General features: G+C 46.5%; 1 pseudogene; it reads left to right on the forward strand.

The window, feature by feature from the left end:
- Nucleotides 1-3,503: 3,503 nt before the first annotated feature.
- Nucleotides 3,504-17,315, forward strand: LOC109295078 (annotated as a pseudogene).
- Nucleotides 17,316-17,855: the final 540 nt, after the last annotated feature.

A 17,855-nucleotide genomic window follows, 5' to 3' on the forward strand; every position in this document is an offset into this window, starting at 1 on the left:
TACATGAGACGCTGTCTTGCAAAGTAGAACTAAGGACTTCAAGTAAACATTTGCGGCTACATGTGGGGATGCTTACTATGCAGAATTCGGCTATAATCATAAGTAAATTTGCTACCTGCAAATACAGATTTACTCATGAGAAGTAACTGCACAGTAGCATACCTGACCTGGAGCAGACCAGGAGCAAATGTGCTCCCAGGTAGCAGATGGTGGGAGCCTACTGCAGCTTCAGGTGGGCTCTACCACCAGAGCCTGGGTGGGGACAAGCACCCCTGCCCCAGGAGCAGGGACCTCCCAGCCCCTGCTCCACGATCACAGGGCCAGGCGATTCTTATCTCCCAGCCCAAGCACTGTGGTTGCAGGGCCCAGGCTGGGGAGATCCTTGTTTCCCAGCACCAGCTCCATGACCACAGGACTCAGGCCAGGATATAAGAATCTCCTCGTACTGGCCCCATGACCATGGAGATGGCACTGGAGGTAAGGCTTACCCAGCACGGGTCCTGTGACCACAGGGCTCACACTGGGAGATAAGGTTCTCCCAACCCCGGTCCTACAGTTGCCGAGCAGTGGTTGGGAGCTCCCCACTGCCAAGGCAAGTGGACATTGTGCCTGCCTGAACTCCAGTGGCAAAGCCTGCCCCAGCAGGAGGCAGCTCCTGTGAGCAGGGAGCAATGTCCCACACCCCTCCACCAGACCTTCCCCAGTCTCAGGGTCCTGTAATAGCTTTAAGTCCCCTTTCACCTCTCTTTTCAGCTTTTCAAGAACCCATCTCCTCAAAGTTAGGAGCCTGACTATGAAATGTTAGTGTTTTGGGGGATTCTTTTTATCTGAATCTGTGTTTTCCACTTCCCTCCTGCTTCCTTGGAAAACTCTATGGACTCTAACTCCACAGCAAACAACCCACCACAGAGGCCTGTCCCCTATTCAGAAAAAAAGTACTGTTCATCACAAGACCCAATCCTAGTTCCTCAGGTGACAGATAATGCGGGACTGCCCCCTTAAAGCAATTTCCTTCTTTCTTTCCTCTAAGTAACAAAGGCAATCTGATGCCTTCTGCTATTATCAGCATTTTTTATATTGACATATGTAAATCCCTTTTTAATGTTTCCTATATTGCTGGATAAGGGCTACGTGGTGTTACCTTTGCTTGAGGGTCACATTTTTCAGTGTGTGAATCTGACTCTACACAGTGATTCTGTGCTAATACCAGGCAACACTGGGGAGCTGGACCATCTCCACAGTACTGGTATTTGCAAGTTGACCCATTTCATTCTTGCCACCAGAAAGGAGACAGCAAATATCGTAATCTCATTGTGGCAGTACATGATATCAGATTCTTTGTTTGCAGCTCAGTTCTCTGTAACAGTGAAGGGCAGACAGAAGACCCAACTACCTGGGTAACAATGTGCTCTGGGCAGCAGCAGGGCACAGGGCAGCAGTGCCAACAGGTTACCAGGGGTGCAGTCATCTGGCAGTGGCTGCAGCTGTTAATCTTACCATGCCCCCTGCCCCCAAGTTGTTGCCTGGGGCTGCTGCTCTGATCACCCCTTGGTAGTTATACTATAGCTTCTCAGGTAGCAATTGGGGTAACAGGCACTAAGATCTGGGATTTGTTTCTAGATTTTGATCTAGAACAGATTTGTATTCTAGAGAGGAGCAAAATGTTAGAGCGAGGTTAAGTGAACCACACGTGTGTGGCTTGTTCCATCATAGAGGCAGCATGGCCAAATGAATAAGAAGGAGGTCTGTTATCTAGTCATCCTTCAAAGCTCTGCTATCTATCTTTCCATCATAGGTTTTTCTCCTAGCTACACTTGCTAAGGTCTTATACTCTGGTCAGGTGTTTGTACTGGCTTTTCAGATACATAGATCAAAGGTATACAAATATTCCTTATTTTTGTTTTAAAAGGTACTTCTCCTGAAGTCTAGAAACCAGTTCTAGTCAGAGCCAGAAGAGGATCAGGCAAACAATAAGGAGAAGATGAGGAACAATGGGCAGAATCTGCCTGAAGATCACTTCAGACTGGACATAAGGAAAAACTTCTTTAGAAGTCGAGTGCCAACCCTCCCCCCAGAGGTGGTACAGTCACCCACCCTGGGCATCTTCAAAAAGTGTCTTGACGCCCACCTTCATGGGGTCATCTGACCCTAGCAGTCTTTCCTGCCCAAGTGCAGGCGGTCTGGATCCAAGTGTGAAGAAATCCCCTCCCCTTCCCTCTGACCCTAACTTGGGTAAGCCATGTGACCACTCTCCCTCCCTGCTCCTCTTGGATCAGGCTGGTCCATCAAGTGCCCTGGCCAGGTAAAACTCCCAGGGGGAGAGGGGAGTGCTCTCTCTTCCTTCTGGTGGTCATCTACAAACTACAAGCAAATACCCCAGGCAGCAGCTGGTGATTTCTGTAAGTAGAAATCTGGAAACCTGCCAGGAGTTAAGAATTAAGTATGGGCAAGTTCTGTCTTAAAAGGGTCACTGTGCCAAGATTCTGTAAAGACTCAAGTTGCTTTTGTTTGCTCAAAGTGTATTCTGACTTCAGCATCCAACACCCCCCGCCTCCCATCAATAAAGGTATTGGGTTACATCCTGTGTCGTTGGACACTAAGAGAGGGGGAGACCGTCCACTCCCTCCCGGGCCAGCAAAGCTTGTCTTTTTATTTTCCCTCTGTTCTTGGGATGCTTCAGGCTGAAAGAAGTACCCAGAAATATTACTGTGGGCAAAGCACCCCCTAGGTTTGTGGGGTCTGTGCGCCCTGGGCTTATGGGGGTTCAGCCAGCTGTAGGCTCCCCAAGGGAGACCGTCAAAGCAAGGTTTTGGGTCTGGTACAGTGAGGCAGGTGTCTCTACATAGTAGCTTCCCCTACTGTGCCGCCACACGTGGTGATTGATCTAGGATCCCTCAGACTGCTGTCTGGAAGGCATAACCTTGGGGGGAGAATCATAGTCACTGAAAACCTCTGAGCAATCAAGTTATTGATTTGGCATCGGGTCAACCGGACATGGCTTAGCTAGAATGGCCAATAAGTATGCCAAAATGTCTGTGAAAGACCTGCTGTACAGACTGACTCAGAGAGGCCTCCCTGACTCTGAGGACCACAAGAGAAAGGACCTGATTAGGTCCCTGTGGGCCAGTGATCAAGCCCAGGGACCTCCCACCCTGGTTCCAAGTGGGAGTGCAGTCAAAGTAGCCCATTCCCTCGGGGGTCCCTAGGAGCTGGAACTACTCAAGGAGCTTGTCCTGTGCCCAGGTGGTGTAGCACAAGTACAAGGCTGAGCAGTGCAAGTACAAGGTTGAACAATGCCAGCGAGAGTTAGAAGCCCAAGAGGCACAGTGCAAGCACAAGATCAAGATACTTCAGTTGAAACAAGAGGTAGAAGCCCAGGAGGCACATCACCAGTGTGAGGCTGAGCTGCACTGAACAAGGCAAGCTAAACCCCGCAAGGTTACCCCAAAGACTTCACTTCATACAAAGAAGAAGAGGATCCAGAAAACTTACTAGCAGAGGTAATGGAGTGCCTGTGGAAGTGCTCTGGAGTTAAACACCTCAAGACCACAGCCTATCACCCACAGACCTATGGGCTAGTAGAGAAGTTCAAGAGAACCCTGAAGGGCATGCTGAAGCCCTATGTGGACTCTCACTCCAACGACAGGGATGAGAAGCTTCCACACCTGCTCTTTGCTTACAGGGAGGTAACTCAGGAGTCTACCGGGTTCTCAGCCACTGAGTTGATGTTCGGGATGTAAGTTAGGAGCCCTCTTGATCTTGTGAAAGAGGAGTGGGAAGGGAAGATCTCCTCCAAAATATCGGTGGTAGAGTATGTGTGAGACTTTCCCCAAAAGCTGGTTGACATGATGAAGGTGGTGTGAGACTCCCTGGCCCAGGCCCAGGAGAAGCAGTGTCTGGTATGACAAGGGGGCTCGTTCACATACCTTTGAGCTGGGGAATAAGGTTACAGTTTTTCTGCCATTAAAGTCAGACAAACTTCAGGCAGCTTGGGAAAGTCCTCATATCAACCAGGACAAGCTGGCTGATGTGACTTATGTTGTTGCCATGAATAAGTCAAGTAAAATGCCTAAGCTGGAGCATGTAAACATGCTCAAACCTTACTATGACAAGAATAATGTCATACTTTGGATTTCCTCTGCCGATGAATCCCCTGAGGAACAGGAGGAGTTGGTCCTGTGCGCTGATTGGGAGGGGGAAGCAGAGATAGAGGAGCTTCCCCTGACTGATCATCTTCTCCATCAGGATAGAGAGAAGCTGTGTGAAGCTCTCCAAGACTTCAAAATAGTGTTCTCAAACAAACCAGGGAGGATGGAGCTGGCAGTACACACTATAGATCCTGGCTGACATTGCCCGATCCATTCAATGCCCTATCCAGTCAACAGGAAGCTGCTTGAAGAGATAACATGTGAGCTGACACTAAAATGCTAAAGCTAGGGGTGATTTGGGCTTTGACAAGTTTCTGGGCAAGCCCTGTGGTGCTCGTCCAAAAGCAGGATGGATCCATCAGGTTCTGTGTGGACTGCAGGAAGTTGAATATGATCACCACCCCCGATGCTTATCTTATACCCAGTATGGGCTCCTGCTTGACACCCTGGCCTAGCCAAGTTCATCTCTACTCCCAATCTACCCAAGGGGTTTTGGCAGATGTCACTAGATGTGGATGCTGCAGCCAAGGCTGTCTTCAACATGCCTTTAGGATGTCTGAGTTCACAGTCCTCTCTTTTGATATGCTCAATTCTCCTGAATCCTTTCAAAAACTCATTAATAACTTGCTACATAGATTTGAGAAGTTTACTGTGGCCTACATCAATGACATCACCATCCTTAACCAGGACTTTGACTCACACCTGATTCATCTAACCACTGTGCTGGAAAGGATTAAAGAGTTTGGACTAACAGTAAAAGCAAAAAAAATGTCAGTTGGCATTGCTTGAGGTGGTGTATTTGGGACACTGTCTGGATGGGGGCAAAATGACCTTGATGTGGAACAAGATTGAGGCCATTAGAAACTGGCCACCCCCACAAACTAAGAAGCAGGTTAGAGATTTTCTTGGCCTGGCCAGGTACTTACAGAAGGTTTGTCCCCTCCTTTGGGGCAATAGCTGCTCCCCTGCATGAGCTGACAAGACAAGCATGCTCTGATCAGGTAAGCTAGGTGCAGGAATGTCAACAGGCAATTAACACCTTGAAAGCTGCCCTGATCAGACAGCTGATTTTGAGGGCACCAGATTATGATAAGCCCTTCTTTGAGGCCTCAGACACCAGACTTGGAGCTATGCTCCTGCAGGAACGCAAAGGGACACGACACCCAATGGCTTGCTTAGGCAAGATGTTGATTCCCCATGAACAGAACCTATCTTCTGTGCAGAGGGAGAGCTTGGCAATCTTCTGGGCACTGAACAAGCTGGGAACTTACTTGTGGGGATGGAAGTCCACGGTTCTAACAGACCATGCCCCACCTCAATGGCTGCAAATAATGCAGAATACCAGTGCCAAGCTTCAAAGGTGGGCATGGCAGCTTCAGGAGATCAACATGAAAGTAGAACACATAAAGGGATGCCAGAATGTGGTGGCAGACTCACCGTCCAGAAAATATTCTGGGTAACAGGCAGGAAACCGCAGGCCCATCCCAAAGCACTCTAGTGCATGACATCCCCAAATGTTTCTTGTGTTCTATATGTGTTGTCATTATAGTTAGTTCTGTGCTTTGTGTGGTTTTCTTTATGTAATGAAAATCCTTCCTAAATGTAGGGATGCCAGTGCCCACAGCCCTGAAAAGCTATGGGCACAGACTTTCTAGAAAAGGGGAAGGGGAGATGTGAAGAAATCCCCTTCCTCTCACTCTAACCCTCACTTGGAGACCCCTCTCCCTCACTGCCCAGGTGACCCCTCTCCCTCACTGCTCCTCTTGGATCAGGCTGGTCCATCAGGTGACCTGGACAGATAAAATTCCAAAGGGGAGAGGGGAGCACTCTCTCTTCCTTCTGGTGGTCATCTGGAAACTACAGGCAAGTACCCCAGGCAGTGGCCTGGTGAATTATGTAAGTAGAAACTGGGAAACATGCCAGGAGTTAGGAATTAAATATAGGCAAGTCACATCTTAAAAGGGTCACTGTACCCAGACTCTGTAAAGACTCAAGTTGTTTTTGTTTGCTCAAAGTGTATTCTAACTTATTTGTCCAATCCCCACTCTCTCTGATCAATAAAGGTATTAGGTTACATCCTGCATTGTTGGATACTAAGAGAGGGAGAGGTCTTCTGCTCTCTGCCTAGCCAGTGAAGTTTGTCTTTTTATTTTCCCTCAGTTCTTCCTGATACTATCTTGGGATGCTTCAGGCTGAAAGAAGTACCCAGAAATACTACTGTGGGTAAAGCACCCCCTAGGTTCATGACATCTTTGTGCCCCGGGCTGCACAGAATCCTGCAAGAGACCAGTGCCTGGGTGGCGGCAGTGTTACCCTAGGCTTGCCGGAGCGTTCCAGAAAGCAGGACAGCCAGCTGTAGGTTCCCTGTGGGAGACCCTCAGAGTGAGGTTTTGGGCCTGGCACAGTGAGGCTGGTGTCTCTGCATAGTAGCACCCCCTACTCTGCTGCCACACCATTGATCTTGTAAGGTCCCTTCTAGCCCCTAACATCTATGAAACTATGCAACTATGAAAAGGGACAGAGGACAGATTGTGGTGTAGAAAGAGGTATGGAAAGGCAGGGACAGAGAGCAAATGAAGGGAAGAGATGGTATTTTAGCAGACTGGGGGCATAGAGAGATGATATAGTACACTGTTGTCATTAACATTACACCAATAGAAAAAGTAGAAGACAAGCCATTAAATTGCCCAATGTGGTGGAGAATTAAAGTGGAAAGAATCTAAGTTAACCTGTTACTGGTGTACGTCCCACCAGTTTTGGATTCATCAGTCCACGTCCAGCCTCATGTAGCAGTTTGCTAACTGCAAGCAGACTATTACTATGGACCTGCTTAAATCATGGTGAGACAAAGGGTTTTCATGGCCTGCTTGCAGGGCACAGAGCCCATTTCACAGGCATTTCATGGCAATCCCACCCCTTGCCACTGATGGGTGAAGGTGCTTCTGTGACCCATCCCTTGCCGAAGATTGGTTAAAGGCCAATTGTTCATCTTCAGACTGCAGCATTGCTACACTGCATCTAGGTTCTTAAAAGATGGCACCAAAACACTTTCACTTTCCTGACTGGTGCCTTCATTTACTCTACATCACTAGCTCAGCCTCCCACCCATTTTCACTTACATTACATGCATTATGGCTGCATTCCCTAGACATTTAATTTCATATTTTCATAGACGTTAGGGACTGGAATCAGTAAACCCAATATGCTGCACTGGGATATAGGTACGTATATCCATTCCCCGGGTGGCAATGGAGTAAAAAGAGATGAAACCAGCCAGGGTCTCATTCAAAGTTATCCAAGGCAAGAGGAGGAAATAAAAGCTGAATCCAAAAAGGAAAGTATAAACCAGTGAATGATTAAAGCACTCCAAATGATTATCAAAGGCACAATCTACTGCAGCAAGTAACATGTGCACTGTTCTTTGGTGCAATGTACTGCCGTTGGAAATTGTTTGCTATGGGGCTAGTCCTTGGTCAGCTGTTGGGGTGTTTGCAAAGTGATCTGCTATCACCAAAATTAGCTGGAATTTCTACTGTAATCTGATTTCCTGAAGCTCCCCCCCCTGAAGAGGGTCAACTTCAGATTATAAAAGTAGTCAAGTTATGTTCAACAGTCCTGCATCTGCAGCAGTCTGTGTAGAAACAGAAGGATGAGGTTCTTTGTGGTTCTCTGTGCTCTTTTTGCCCTCTCTGAAGGCTTTACCAAGTAAGCTGCTGGTTTACTGCTTCTCCTTCATCTGCCACTGCTGCTAACCAGCTTGCTTTAAAAAAAAAGCATGTAGATAAAATGAACTCGTTGTTCCTTCTGGCTCCCAGGTCATTTAATCTAACAACAGAAGGATAAGAAATGTAGAAAGCTTAAACATGGGAGGGAGAAAAGAACCCTTTTTGGATAAAGTCTGGGAAAAGATGGGAAGTTATGGGAAGGACAAGGCCATTCTAAATGGAGAAGATGCTTGTGCTGGCTGTGGTGAGACTATGCCCATGTTTAATAACCAGAGGAATGTTTCCGTTGATTTAAAATGTTTATTCGATCAGCCAAATAAGGAAACCTATTGCACATGTCATGGGAGTTGATGGCTTTAATACAAACTGTTTCCCTTAGGCTCAGTGAACAAGAAAAGTCTGAGGAAGGACAGTATATTGATTGGGGTTCTTGACTGGTTTTTTGTTTGTTTTGTGTTTTCTTGCACACAAGGGTTGCTTTGCAGAAAGGCAAGAGGATGAGGGAAATCTTGTGGGAGAAAGGCTTGCTGGAAGACTACCTGTATCACCACCGCCGTAACATTGCCACCAAATATGCACGCTCGTTTGCTTCCCAAGGGGTCTCTGAGCCACTAACGAATGCCTTTGAAGTGAGTTTATGCTCTGGTACAATTGATTTGCTTCAGGGAGGGGAGTACATTATGGTTGCTTTCCAGATTTCCTGGGGATCCCAAGGCTGATGTATTGGATGGGTAGGTCTACCTGCCAATATAGACCAAAGCCCCTATCACCACATTTTCTCGCATACAAAATTCCCTAGAATAAAATATGTACCCTGATTCTGAAAGGCAGATTGAAGGGAAAAGAAGATTTTCCCTTGTAATAAGTAATTGAATAGCAGTAGCGAGGGAGCCTGGCCTGCTCATTGCTCTGCTCCCTGTGAGTGCAGGTTTTACTTTCACTTCTGCTCAGTAATGGGCAGAAACTGCTCTTACTGTATTTCCCTCATAAGTCACACTGCGATTTCCAGCATGAGTTTTTGGGAAAAGGTGCATGTTGTATTCAAGATAATGTGGTATGTTTGTGTCCGGGACTAAGCTATGGTTCACATTTACCTGTGTCCGTCCTGGTGGAATTGCCAGCCTATTTGTCCCCAGAAAACTGAGAAGATGAGTAACTGCAAGTTGACTTGGCCTTAGGCACTGGCCTCATGCATCCCTGGGATAGATGTGCAAGTCCTGCCATGCTACAGCAAGGAGAACACAGTGCTGTGCTCCTGGTGCTAAGGGCTTTTGTGGCCTGATCGAGCCCACTGAAGTCAGTAGAAAGGCTCCTGTTGGCTTCAATGACTTTGGTCAGGACCTTAGAGCTGCATTTAGGCACCAGAATGTATTTTAGCCACTTAAGTATCTAAATATATTTACCAAAATAAATGGACAAAATTTGTAGACAGCTGACTACATTTTCAAATGAAGTAAAATGCATGCTCATGTTATTGGAAGATGATCAGGTGGTATGGAGGGGATCATTTAGTTTGAAGTAAGACTATTTAGGATTTTTGCAGCAAAGACCAGTAGGGGTCATTGGCTGACTGTGATATTCCACCCTCCATCAAACCATGACATTGTTCTTAGCACATACTTGACCTTACCTGGTTGTTTATCAGACTCACCTCATTCCATGAGGGGTCAGATGAAGACATTTCAAAACAGAGCGTCTTCTGTAACTTCTCTCTGTGCTGCCTCCCAGACTGTTTTCAGTTGCAGTTGGAACCAGAAGCTAGATTCCCTTCCCCCTGGAGCCTGCAAAGTGTTCTCAGTTATACTGGGGGGCTGCACTTCTATCTGCGCTCTCAGACTCCGACCCTGTTCCCGTGTAACCTGGGGTGAAGCACTTATCCCCTTTTCATCCCCCGTAGTCTAACAGCACTGCCCTGCCCTCCTCCAGAGGGACGTTTTGAGGATAAATGCATTAAAGACTGTAAGGTACAATGATATTACCACATTTTATCATGTACAACATGCCCTGGAATAATATGCAGTGTGTCTTTAGGAAAGCATAAATGAAGAAAAAACTTTTTTCCACAATCATGGCTTCGTAGAGGTGGCACAGAGCTAAACATTTTGTAAAAGGCTGTGAAACAGAAGTGACATGAGGAGTAGCTAGAAGACATCTAAACTGCCAGAAGAAAAGTTAGGTGATTAATGGACGGAAATCAAGACCATTAAAGACAGAGAGTGAGAGAGATGACCATTAACGTCTGTTGAGTGAAAAACATTAGATCAATTGACTCCCTCAGCTGTGTGAAAGGCAATTGCACTGCTGCTGCTGGGCAGTTGATCTTGGAGAAGAAATCAAAGCATTTGGCTTCTCCTTTAGGCAGAGATCCAATAGGCAGAAATTCAGTATTTAGTAGCTTCCCTACTAAATACCTAAACCCTGATTTGGGGTGGGGGGTGGGAAGAGGTCTTTGATGCAAGAAAAACATGGTATGTGGGCTGAGGCCAAAGAAACACCTTAGATTTTACTAAGTACTTGTAAATATAGAACATGAAGTTAACAGCATTGATTACACTAAACAGTTATGTGCTGAGCTTTATCCTCTTCTTTACAGTAGGGCTGGATGCTGATGCTTTTTCTAAATACTCTTTTGCAGAAAATCACCAGAGGTTTGATCTGTCAAAATCCTCCACCTACCAAGGCACAGGGGCCAATATATCCATTCAGTATGGCACAGGCAGCATGACTGGGGTTGAGGGATCCAATACAGTGCTAGTAAGTACTAATACAGCAGAAAGGATAAAGTCCTCCCCATTATTTCAGTGATTCACAAATGGGGTGGCACTGTGCCAGCTTACACCCGCTGGAGATCTCACTCTGGAGGAGACAATAAATGGCGAGTCACTCAGTAAAGCCACTTACACCCTTCCCGCTATGCAATGAAATAGGCTTGGCTGTACAATTGGGCACCGTCACACAAACCCCCAAAGGGACTTAGGTGCATAACTCCTGGCTAAGAGGTGGGACATAGGCACACTGCCCCAGGGACACATGCCATAGGGCATGTTATTTCCAAAGATGTGTCCTTTTCACAGGGTGGGGTACTTTGCCTCTCCACAATACCCTTTTTGGGTTGCAGCTCTATAAGCTCACCTCTTGCTCACCAGTGGGGTTACAACAGCCCGCTGCCATCTGCCCTGGCCATAGGCCCATGCAGAGTATACTCACAGCACAAGTATTTGCCTCTTTCACACCTCATGGGAGCACTGGTTTCTTCTGCTCCCCTCTTATATAACTCTCCACAGAGGTGGTGCCAGAAGTGAGTGGACAAACAGTCGTAAAGACCATCCACCCAGTGCTAAACCAGCATCTTTGCAATAGGCAGCTGGGGGAGGGGACCATTCTGCAAGCACATTACCCACTCTGCCATCCCCCAGAGCCCTGCCAGTCTGTCTTTTCCAGGGGTGAGTACCTCCAGTGAAGTCCCCAACACATGTCCAGGCATTGAGAGCTGTGAGCACTTTGAGGAGCGGATACATATCAGCTCTCTCAAGTTGCTGCCCACAGTAGGCACTGTGACTGTGTCTGGTCCCTCAGTGGCAGGGGAGATAGCTGGCAGTGGCCACAGCTTCCCCAGAAGAGGAGTGAAAACCAGAGTAAATGACTCCAGGAGTACTCAAGTTGTGTGTGTGTAAACTGTCTCTAGTGCTCTCTGGATGTGTAAAGCACAGAGCAGCAAAAACATTTCCTGTGAGAACAGCCTTACCCACTCAGCATTGCTTTTATATGACATTTCCTTTAAATACCCATCAACTCAGTGGTTTTCTGGCTTGATAAGGAGCTAAAGAACTGACCCTTCTCTTTCCCAGATCTCCTCCCTCATGGACACAAACCAGCCCTTAGCACGGAGCACCAGTGAGCCAGGGGACTTTTTCATCTACACTTTTCCTGATGGGATCCTGGGCCTGGCCTATCCAGATTTAGCTGCTGATGGGCTTACTCCTGTCTTTGATAACATGATGAGTGAAAACTTGGTGCAGCAGCACTTGTTTTCAGTGTACCTGAGTAGGTAAGCGACTTGCTAAACATGGAAGCGATGCATTTCAAGAGGAGTGTGGTGGGAAATCCTGGATCGAGATCCGCTATTTACTCCCTGCTGTTGATAGCTGCATTTTATAAATGTGAAGTCTCAGATACGGTGAGGTGCAATGACTTGCCTGCGGCCACCCATCACCAGTGGTAAAACCAGGAGTAGAGCCCTGCTCTCCCAACTTCCATGGTGGTGTACGGTCCATGAGAACACATTGCCTGTTCATTGAAACAAAGTCCTGTTCCCTGTCCGTGGGTTAGTCCCAGTGACTCTTTAGCAAGCAGTGATTACGGTTCTAGCCTGAGTTTCATCCTGGCCTGACTTGCTATGTGACCTGGGGCAAGACAATCTTCTTCTCTGTGCCTTTGTTTCTTGCTCTGTAAAATGGGGATACTGCTGTTGAAAGCGCTCTAAGGTCCCTGGTGAATGGTATCCTAGGAGAGCTAAATTATTCACTAGTTGTTGTGATGTGTGATCAGTCACCTAAGTCACATCCTGCTGCCCCTACTACATAACTTAAATGACTTTAAACAGAAGAATAGCAAATGGTGAAAAAGAAGTGATGGTCTTGCTGATGGGAATATAATTAAATTGATTATTTCTCTAAAATGATTCAGTTAGAAACAAATGCACGTTTTTTATCTGGTTTTTTTTAAGGCAAGCAATTGTTATAAGGATTGGTCCATTATTGATACTGTACTTCTTTGGCAAAAGGGCTGTCTTAGTTTCTATATTTGTACAGCACTTAACACACTGGTATTTCAAGTAATTCTACACATTTGCCATTTTTAGAGGGCAAACTGGCAGTATGGTCATTTTTGGAGGAACTGATGAATCTTAATTTACAGGCCCCATCAACTGGATCCCTGTCTCTTACCAGGGCTATTGGCAGATCACAATGGACAGGTATGTAACGCACAAAGGTAATGAAATAATTATGTTTGGTTTTGGTACACTTCCATAGTGGCAATTAAAAACCCAAAGCCATTTTTTCCTCCATTAGTACCTAACTCACATTGATTTTAGGAGTCAGGATGTCAGTGGGGTCTAACCCCATTAGGCTCTCATGTAAACACTATTAGGTATTACGTGCATCCTTGGGTGCCTAAATAACTTTGTAAATTTGGCTGCAGACCCCATCTGCCTAGAACTTAGGAAACCAGTCTGTTCCCAACCTTTGCACTGGGTGACCGTGATGATGTCACTTCACATCCCCATGGACTTTTACAGTAATTACTATAAAGACCTTCTGCTATCATCTCCATTCTGCATATGTGGTAGGACAGACAGGGCACACATAAGGTTGGACTGGGATGTGGGCAGTCAGTCCAAGGGGACATGGTAGAGAAGGAGGTGCCATAAAGAGCACAGAGGTTAAACTGGGTATCATTCATTGGCAGCCATTGGTCTCGGGAGACCATGGGGATTGCACCCTTGGTAGGTTACTGGGTACCACCACAGCTTCTTGAGTGGCTGAGGAGTCCAATGTGCGACAGGCAGGTCCTGCAGCAAGTTGCTCTTAAAAACTCAGTTGAGCTTGCACTGGCATGTTGAGTACTAGCCTCTGATGTCTCTTCTCTAGCTAATCATTGACCCTCGCCATTTTGAAGCAATGTAGTGCCTGCTTCATGGCAGCTTTCCACTCACAACAGTCTGAAGCAATTGATTCCCAAACTGGATATCAGCCTGAGTCCAAAGAATCAAAACAGAGTTGTAATGAGATCAGGGACAAAGAAGGCCCTTGGTTATACCAGCAAGTCCAAGCCAAGGACAGGACCACTCAGGAACAGGCAGGACAGGAACGCCATGGGATCAGGCAGGCATAGCAGTAAAGACAGACAGGACATAGAGAAGGATCCAGGCAGGAGAGGCACAGGTTCAGGCAGTGCAAGGTACTGGCAGGAACAAGGCACAGGTTTAGATGAGGCAAGATTCAGGATCTAGGAGAAAGCAAGCAGCCATGCAGGACAGCCCAGGAGACACAGCCAAGCAGTTTAGTTGCTCAGACAACACTCTGCCAGCTGGTACCAGCTTATGTAGGCCAGTGTGGGTGAGACCTCTTCCTGTGGGCCCTGGGGATCACCCAATCAGGGCCCTGATCACCTCCAGCTGGAGCTTGGAGCTGGATCAGCCCCACTGAGCGTGGACTCATTCCAGATCCTCAACTTGTATGAATTGTCATAGTTCAGTTATGCCAATGGAGCTGGCCTGGAATCTGGGCCAGTTCTCTTCAAGCTGTTGCAAACCTTAGCAGGTGTGGGAAGGCTCCTCTTGACTTCAGTGGGCTTTGGATTGCATCCCTCATGTTATGGCAGTTGACTGTATGGAGGCCAGCCTCCTGGAGTCCTTGTTCTGGCAGACGTCAGGATGCAGTCAATGAGAGCTGGTTTGATATATAAGCCCCTTATTTATAGCACCTTATTTATGTTTTCAGTCATTCAGCATCATTGTGAATGGCAAGGTGATCACCTGTAAATCTGGCTGCCAAGCTATTGTTGATACCAGCGCTTCTCTCTTGGTTGGGCCTGTATCAGACATTATGAGTATACAGGAACACGTTGGAGCTGCTCCAGGACAGTATGGCGAGGTGAGAGTCCTTGTGGGAGCCTGTTGTCACACTGCACCCTGCACTCAAAGGGTTTCAGTCCCTGGGACATTCCCAACAGAGCCTGCAGGCTGTGCCTCACTCCACTTCCTTTGGCTTTACTAGTAATTCAGAAAAAGCAACACTGCAAAAGCCTCAGGGTCCTGGTTGATCCTAGGGTTTCCTGTGGGACCTTTTCTATTCTAGTTCCCTACTTCCTATTGGTCCAAATAACTATTTTATTTGAGATGGGGCCCTGACAGCAAAATGTTTTGTCTGTCTTACCACAGCTCCAGAGGCATGAGTTTGAGCCCCGATCTGGACTTGCACTGAAAGCTGCCCCCAGCTGACCCAACTGTACATGGGATCTGGCCAGTGTGGGAGGCCAAAGGCCACATAACTCCTCACTGTACACTTGGCTATCAGAACTGCATGCACTAGCCTAACATGCCCATTAGGGTTGTACACACCTTTGACTTATCCTAGTTTAACTCATATGTGGGGATAAGCCTTAGGGCTTTAAGTATGGTGCAGGGGGGAATCCTATTTCATTACACCATGTAATGGCATAAATGTCATAGGTATTACATCAGCATAACTAGGGGAGAAAATTCATCATAAACCAGCTTTGGGCACTATCCTGGGTGACTCCAGGGCTTGACATTTGTGAGTGGGGGGGGACAAAGGGCTGGAAGCTCTGGATTTATTTTATTATGACCGTCATATCAACAGTTAATTTTTTCTTTTTGGGTTGATCACTCCTTTCTCTGGGGCTGGATCAGTCAGGATGATGCACTGGTGAGGGTTTGCTTTCATAATCCATGGAATTAACGAGCAAAATGTTGGCATTTATCAAGGCTTTTATACATATGAATCAATAATCATCTCAGATGTGGCTGAATGATCTTTGGAGAAAACAAATGCTGTCTTCTACCAAATGCCTGTCTAATTTAAAGCCAAAGCAACCTAAATCCAAACTCTGCCTAGTTCCATCTATTTCTCAGCAGTGACAATAGGATCAAATTTAGTCTTGCTACTCATTAGGTTTCTATAATTTACTCTTCTCAAAGCATTCATCCATGACTTCTTGTTACAAATATAGGATTCCAGGGTGGTCGCCCATCCAAGTACTACCCACACCCCAGACCACTTAGCTTCTGAGACAGCCCCTCTACCCTTTTTTGCCTCATAAAATGACTACGTTGTTTCTTTCATAACTAGATTCTCTCTTTTTTTCCAGTCCTCTGTAGTATAATGTTAACTGCAGTGACATTCCCAGCCTGCCTGATGTCATCTTTGTAATCAATGGGATCCAGTTCCCTCTGCCTCCTTCAGCCTACACTGAGAAGGTATGATATGGAGCCTTTCTTCATGGGACACAATAGCACAGTGGGGCACAGCTAAATGGACTAGGTTCAGTCTCAGCTCAGCTGCCCCCTCCCATTGCACAGCTGCTCAGGAGGAAGGGCTTGGGCAGCAGAGTAAGGAGCATGCTTGAGGGAAGGCTTTGGGGATAAGGAGTTAGTAGCCTGCTCCAAAGTGTACTGAAATCAGTAGAAAGACTGACATTAGGAGGCTTTGTATCAGGTTTCCTAGGAGAGGTCTGACGTACTGCCTGAGGAGTGTATTAGCAGTATCTTATGTAAGACAGGAAGAGGGGTTGTTTTGCTCGGCTCAGTGGTGATGAGGCTTCGGCATGGGTGTTGTGTCTAGGTCTGTACATTGTACTTAAAGAAGGCAAGCTGCAGGGAGTCCAGAGGAGAGCAACAGAAACCCTAAGATGTTTAGGACACAGGACCTATGGGGAAAAGTTGAAAGAAGTAGTGGGGTTTAGTAGAAAAGTGGGGACTAGGGTTGGAGGAAGACAATATCACAGCTCTTCACTATGCAAGAAGTTGTTATTCAGATGATGGTATTTGGATGTTCTCCAGGGAGGAAAGAAAAGAAAGAATTGGCGTCATTTGAGGAAAAGAAGATTTGAGCTAGATATTTGGAAACACTCTTTAACCAGAAAAAATGCACTAGAACAGACTATTTAGAGATAGTGTGATTCTCCATTATTTAAGGTTTTAAGAACAAGTTAGACAACTATCCATTGAGCCTAGCCTTCATCTAGTTTTAGCCTGCCTTGGGGCACAAGGCGGAGTTGATGATCACCTGATGTTCTGCTCTGCTATATTTCTAAGGCTCTAAATCCCTGCTGGTGTTCCAGCCACAATGGCTCTTTAAAGCTCTTCCAGTGACTAGCACAGGGGTTGGCAACCTATGGCCTGTGGGCTACCATCGGCCTGTGGAGATACGGGAACCTGCCCGTGGAGCTGGGGGGCTTTGATGGGATTCTGCTGGTGGAGGGGCTTTGCCCATGCCATGGCCAGGCAGTGGGAGCTTCCCCTGCACCACAGCAAGGGGAAGCAAGTAGTCTCAGCAGTCGGGTCCTAGCACTAGCCTGTGTCAGATCCAAGCTGGGTCATTCCAGCCGGCTGCTAAAGAATATTGCCAATTGCTGCTCTAGTCGGGGCCAGCGGGAGAATTTTACCCTGTAAAACTTGACATAATAAAGCTGTTGGGAATTACAGTGAAAGAACAAACTCCTCTGGAAACAACACTTACTAACCAATTATTTTGTCTGGGGTCTTTTTGTCCTAATCTAGCTTGATGAACTAGGCTGCATTACTAATTTTGAGGAAGTGGATATGGGACTGTGGATCTTGGGAGATGTATTCATCAGGGAGTACTACAGCGTCTTTGACAGGGAAAACAACCAGGTTGGTCTGGCCAAGTCTGTTTAGACATCACACAGCAGCGGGTGCTACGATCCATCCTGCAATCAATTTACCATAATTATATTTCGGTGTTCAAGAGGAGGTTGGACAAGCACCTGCTGAGCTCATATGAGCCCAATTACCTCCTGCCTGTAGCAGGGGAATGGACTTTATGATCTTATAGGTCCCTTCTGGTCCTTCTCTCTATGATTCTGTTGAACTAGATAGTAACATCTTAGTAGTATGTGATTATATCTCTGGAAAGAATTGCTCTGGTGTACAATTGATAAGATTCTTATCAAGAAATAAAGAAAATAGGAATTATTCAGAATTGGTTGATCAGATATTTATTTGTATACAAAATAAGACACAAAACACTTCCCATTTCCAACTGCTTAACATACTCTCCACCACCTCACAGACCCACGCTGTATTCCCTTTACCCTTCCTACTGTACTCTGTAAGTAATTCTGCCAAAGTCTTTGAACTAGATCCTCAGTGGGTGTAAACTGTCATTGCTCCACTGAAGTGAACGCTGCTATGTGGCTCTTATTATCTGAGAAGCTG

This window comes from Gavialis gangeticus, unplaced genomic scaffold, assembly GCF_001723915.1.
Source record: "Gavialis gangeticus isolate Ggan-Ray unplaced genomic scaffold, GavGan_comp1, whole genome shotgun sequence".
In the NCBI taxonomy this organism is placed as follows: domain Eukaryota; kingdom Metazoa; phylum Chordata; order Crocodylia; family Gavialidae; genus Gavialis; species Gavialis gangeticus.